Source organism: Myxocyprinus asiaticus, chromosome 41, assembly GCF_019703515.2.
Source record: "Myxocyprinus asiaticus isolate MX2 ecotype Aquarium Trade chromosome 41, UBuf_Myxa_2, whole genome shotgun sequence".
NCBI classification, from domain to species: domain Eukaryota; kingdom Metazoa; phylum Chordata; class Actinopteri; order Cypriniformes; family Catostomidae; genus Myxocyprinus; species Myxocyprinus asiaticus.
The window spans coordinates 31,979,091-31,984,972 of NC_059384.1; the positions used below are offsets into that span (position 1 = coordinate 31,979,091).

General features: G+C 44.8%; 1 long non-coding RNA gene across 2 annotated transcripts; it reads right to left on the bottom strand.

Moving 5' to 3' along the window:
• Window positions 1-253: 253 nt before the first annotated feature.
• On the bottom strand, window positions 254-4,494 carry LOC127431653 (uncharacterized). 2 transcript variants are annotated; one of them, XR_007895637.1, is made up of 5 exons: window positions 3,223-4,494; window positions 2,860-3,072; window positions 2,461-2,576; window positions 1,616-1,852; window positions 254-1,426 (listed from the first exon to the last, which is right to left on the bottom strand). It is a non-coding gene; the product is annotated as an uncharacterized LOC127431653 (long non-coding RNA). The 2 variants fall into 2 exon arrangements; XR_007895636.1 differs by having other exon boundaries at window positions 3,205-4,494.
• Between the last annotated feature and the right edge of the window lie 1,388 nt (window positions 4,495-5,882).

A 5,882-nucleotide genomic window follows, 5' to 3' on the forward strand; every position in this document is an offset into this window, starting at 1 on the left:
ATAAATAGCTGGAACAATTTTTTTTTTTTTTTTTTTATAGTACTTTACAAATAAAACATTTGTATATATATATATATATATATATATATATATATATATATATATATATATATATATATCATTGTATACTTACTGTTGCACATTATTTTTATTTTTACTTTATTTTCACTTGCATTCATCTTCGCAAACTCTGTGGCATGATGCTCTCGGAGATGGTACTTCAGCTTTGGAGTGTTCCCTGCATGAGACTACATTTTTTTTCAACACAGTTTACAAACTGGGTAACCATCATCAAAATTTAAAAAACCCAAAGTATTCTTACATCGCAGATTTCAACCACACTGTCAACAAGAGGGAAAAAATGTTCAGACTCCGAAATTTCATGTGCTGCGTTCTCTGAATGAAAGAGGGATTTATATATTTATTTTATCATGTCAGGTTTGTGATGCTGTAAATGTAGCCAATTGTTTCTTAATGAAACTGATATTTACACTGAAAAATTAATTCCTTAACTTGGATTTGACAAAATAAAAACCAGAAAACTTTATATTCACGCAATGGTGTGAATGAGAAAATGTCTGTTTTTTAAAACCGCGGTCTACCCTGAAACTGTTACATCTTTATTCTGCATACAAACTTTCTCCTTCGCATAATAAATACATCATCACTACTACACACACCCTTCACGATATTTGCTCTGCCTTTGTTCACACAGACACGTTCCGGGATTGATCTTGGGAATGCCGGAATTTACTGCTGGAATTTTCTGGCGTTCCGGCTTGGCTTGCGTTCACATAGAAGGCTTCCCGGTAATTATGCCAGGATCAGAGACAAGTGTGAATGAAGTCTGAGATTACTAGGGTATTTTCCACAGAAGAAAAAAACTGAGAGGCAGTTGCTAATGTCTCCATGTGCTCTCCATTCAATCTCATTGGTGTACCTTCACATTTACATTTATTCATTTGGCAGACGCTTTTATCCAAAGGGACTTACAAAAGAGGAATAATACATCTTAAACGATTCAGCTTAAGGAGACAGTGGTACTAAATGTGCTGCAATACAAAGTTTTACTAGCATCAGAATAGTAGTATCCAAGACAGATTACAGTGCAACAAGAATATATAAGCATCAGAGCCTTGAATTTGATCCGTGCATCAACCGGCAGCCAGTGAAGAGAGACAAGGAGTGGTGTCACATGGGCTGTCTTTAATGAACCAAAGACCAGTTGTGCTGCTGCATTCTGGATCATTTGCAGTACAGTAGTTGAACCCAGCTGAACGGCGATGTTGTGTTCAACAGCAGGGTTGGCTGGAAAGACGAGGAGCTCAGTCTTTGCTGGGTTAAGTTGCTGGTGGTGTTCCTTCATCCAGGCCGAGATGTCTGACAAAGAGGCCGAGATTCGAGCAGTCACAGTGGTGTCATTGGGCTGGAAAGACAAGTAGAGCTGTGTGTCATCAGCATAGCAGTGGTAAGACAACCCATGTGCCTGAATGATGGATCCCAGTGATGTTATGTATATAGAGAAGTGGCCCAAGCACTGAGTCCTGAGGTACCCCAGTAAGTAGCTGATGTGACTTGGACACCTCACCTCTCCAGTATACCTTGAAGGACCTACCTGAGAGATAGGACTTCAACCAGTCAAGCACAGTTCCTGTGATGCCCAGAGTAGAGAAGGTGGAGAGTAGGATCTGATGGTTGACTGTGTCAAAGGCTGCAGAAAGGTCCAGTAGAATCAGGACAGATGATCTGGATCCAGCTCTCACCTGTGTCAGCGACTCAGTGACAGACAGCAGGGCAGTCTCGGTGGAATGTCCACTTTGAAGCCTGACTGATTGTCATCCAGCAGCTTGTTCTGCGAGAGATAGGCAGAGATCTGATTAAAAACTGCCCTTTCAAGTGTTTTCGCCATGAATGGGATGAGAGAGGCTGGTCTGTAGTGTTCCACTTGTGTGGGGTTAAGTGCAGGTTTTTTAAGCAGCAGGGTTACTTGAGCCTGCTTAAATGTAGTGTGGGAAAATGCCTATAAGTAGAGATGTGTTAATTATGTGTGTGAGTGCAGGTAGGATGGACGGAGAGATGGCTTGGAGAAGGTGGGAAGGAATGGGGTCAAGGGGACAGGTGGTGGGGTGGTTGGAGAGGAGAAGTTTAGAGACCTCAGTGTCAGTCAGAGGAGAGAACATAGAGATAGAAGAGTTGCATATAGGAGGTGGGTGTTTGAGAGGGTGTGGTGCTGAGAATGTATTGTTGATGGCTGTAACCTTATTAGTAAAAAAAATGTGGCAAAGACATTTTCATGCTGTCAGTGAGGTGTCAGGCAGTGAGGGGGAGGACAGAGGAGTGTGTTGAATGTTCTAAATATGGTGCAAGTGTCTGCGGTGCTGTTGATCTTGTCCTGGTAATAGGAAGTTTTTGCAGATTTAACATTATCTGAAAAAGATGCTAGCAGAGACTGATACTTACCTAAATCTGTTGGATCTTTAGATTTCTGCCATCTCCTCTCAGCCACCCTGAGGTCAGTCTGATGTTCACGAAGAACGTCAAAGAGTCAGGGGTTGGGCAGTGTCATACGTGCTGGCCTAGAGGAGAGAGGCCAGATGCTGTCTATACAGGTTGTTAAAGTAGAGCCTAGTGTGTATGTGGCAGTGCTTACATCCAGGGTGGAAAATAAGTTTTGTGTGGGAAGAGAGGTAGAGGCTGCAGTGGAAATGTGTGTGGGTAAAAGAGAACGGAGGTTACGGCGAAAGGACACTAAAGGCAGAGTCTATTTTAATATAGATGTGAGAGTCATGTTGAATTGAACAAAGTAGTGATCAGAGACATGTAAAGGAGTAACAAGAATATTTGTGTTGGTACAGTTACGTGTAAAAATGAGGTCCAGCTGGTTGTCCGATCTGTGAGTTGCTGTAGTGCTTAGTCTTTCCAAGTCGAACGAGGCCAGAAGAGCATGAAGTCCAGTGGCCTGAGGCTTGTCTTGGTGTATGTTGAAATCTCCAAGAACCACAAGTGGCCTGCCATCTTCAGGGAAGTAGGACAGCAGGACATCCAGCTCCTCAAGAAAGTTTGCCAGCTGACCTGGAGAGCGATACATGACAACAACATGGATTTTTGTGGGTTGGATTGTAGTAATAGCATGGAATTCAAAATAAGTATTGTTACATTGAGAGGAGTGAGGTGAAAATGTACAGTTGTTTGGAATGAGCAAACCTGTTCCCCTACCCCTACCGGCATGTCAAGGGGTGTGAGAGAAGTTTTTGGAGAGAGCAACGGGTGTTGCTGTATCCTCTGGATGTATCCATGTCAGTGCAAGGATGCTGAGGGTGGACTGTGTGGTGAAGGCTGGAAAGAAGTGCAAAGTGGCCGTAGGTTGTGTGGGTTGCGTTGTGTCCTTCGTCTATATCATGTAAACTGTCTGTAACAGATAACAGAGATGTGCTTGAGGGCACATGTTATGTGTGGAAAAGACATATCGGAATGTATAAGGAAAACAGTTTAAAAAAAATGAAAAAAGATACTTAAGTGCTAGGGTGAGTGGCGCGTTGTCAGTGTCCTTGCTCGGTGGACACGCACAGGTAGACTCGCTGGTCTTTACACAAGTAGGTCTTCACACGAGGAGGGCTTTACATGAGGGCTGCTTCTTCCACTGCAGCTCCCGTATCAGCGTTCACATCAAATATACACATGCTGCTATCGGGTCGTTAAGTGAAAAAAGCTTGACATGCCTTAATGCTGCTTAGCACAACAAAGCTAGTCATGCGGGTAACCAAAACTAAGGACTGCACGAGATGACAAATGCTGGAGAAAACGTGACTTCAGTCATGGTCTGAGCTGTCGACACGACAGATCTCGTCACAGTTGTTGTTGGTGCGTCCTACGATGTGAATAGAGGCCAATCCTCGAAGCACATGGCCGGCCACAGGTGTTGCACATAAACTGGCTAGATGTTGTTATTTTAAATGTATTGAGCTTTCGGCGTCTTCGTTTGTCTACAGCAACAGTGAACCGGCTGGACTCAAAGCAGTGTATGGCAGTATGGCACTGTGCTCGCCATGATGTCCTGTCTGCGACCATCTATTCAAGGTCATTTGGGTCCATGTTGCATAGTTTCAAATTGGCTTTGAGGCCGTCCTTGTCACGTTTGATTTCCCTCCTTGAGAGCGCATGCCGCTCTGGAGCTGGCCAGAGAAAACCTGCTTCGGCAGGCGTGAATCTGCCATGAGTACAACATGTCCAGACCAGCGAAACTAAGCAGCGAGCAGGAAGGCCACAATACCAGTGATGCCACAGGTTTGGAGTACCTCAGTATTTGGGACTTTATCCTGCCATTTGACATGTGCAATATGACGGAGACAGTGCATATGGAACTGATCAAGTTTGGTTATCTGCTGGCGATAAATGGTCCAGGACTCAGATCCATACAACAGAACTGTGAGGATGACTGCCTTACATACTGCCACCTTTGTGTCTAGCCATATGCCGTGTTCATCCCATATTCTTTTAGACAGTCGACTGAAGGCAACACTAGGTTTTGCGATGCAGGCACTGATGTCGGAGTCCGCTGTCGCATCAGCTGTGAGAATGCTACCGAGGTAGCAGAACTTGTCAACAGCTTGTCAGCACTGTGTCACCTGCAGTAATTACCGGTGGGTTGGAGTTTAACTTGTTCACCACTTGAAGCAGGACTTCTGTCTTCTTTAGACTGACAATGAGCCCAAACCGGGAAGCTGCAGTTCTGAAACGATCGAATAGTGACTGAGCTTCGGTAAGGGTGTGCGCCAACAGTGCACAGTCATCTGCATACAAGAGGTCACGCAGAATTGCGAAATGTGTCTTTGTGTGAGCCTGAAGCCTGCGTAGATTGAAGACACCGCCATGTGTACGGAACTGGATTGGAATGCCCATGTCACAGTCCTTAAAAGCCACAGACAGCATCATGGAAAAGAAGACGCTGAATAACAGTGGGGCGAGCACACAGGCCTGTTTGGTGCCATTGGAGATGTCAAATGGGTCAGACAGCTCGCCATCATCCAGCACCTGACCAAGCATGCCATCATGAAATGAACGGATGATGTTAACGAATTTCTCTGGGCATCCAATCTTACGCAGAATAAGCCAGAGCCCGGTGTGAGAAACTGAGTCAAAGGCTTTCGTGAGGTCAATAAAGATCATATAAAGATCATGGTGTTGTTCTCGGCACTTCTCTTGAATCTGCCTAATGGTACATACCATGTCCATAGTACCACGGCCTGCACAAAATCCACACTGACTTTCCGGGATGATGTCGCTGTCATAAACGTGTTGTTGGAGCCGGTTCAACAGAATACGTGCCAACACTTTGCCTACAATGTAGAGCAACGAGATGCCGTGATGGTTGTCACAGCAGGCTCTGTCCCCCATGCGCTTATATATGTGAACAATCAGTGCATCTTTAAAGTCTTAAGGCACAGCTTCCTCGCTCCAAATTTTGCTGAATTATGCAAAGAGATGGTCCACCTTCCTTCAGCACCTCACTTGAAATGCCGTCAGAGCCCGGGGCTTAACCAGATGGCACATGCAACTTCTTCCTGGGATGGAATATCATCCAGGTCTGAGGCCGTTGGCCACTGCGTTATGTTGCTAAGCAGTGATTCATCAAAGGCAGCTGGCTGGTTCAATACCAACTGAAAATTATCGACCCAGCGTCTGATGATCTCAGCCTAGTCTGAAAGTAGAGTTCTGTCAGTGGCACGTACAGGTGTAGAAACAGCTCTTGTGGACCCATAGACTGCCTTAAGACCGTGGTAGAATGCCTTCATATCATATTGATCTGCAGCAGACTGAAGTTCTTCTGCTTTTGACTGCCACCATCTGTTCTTCATTTCACACAGGCGGGTCTGTTCTGCATT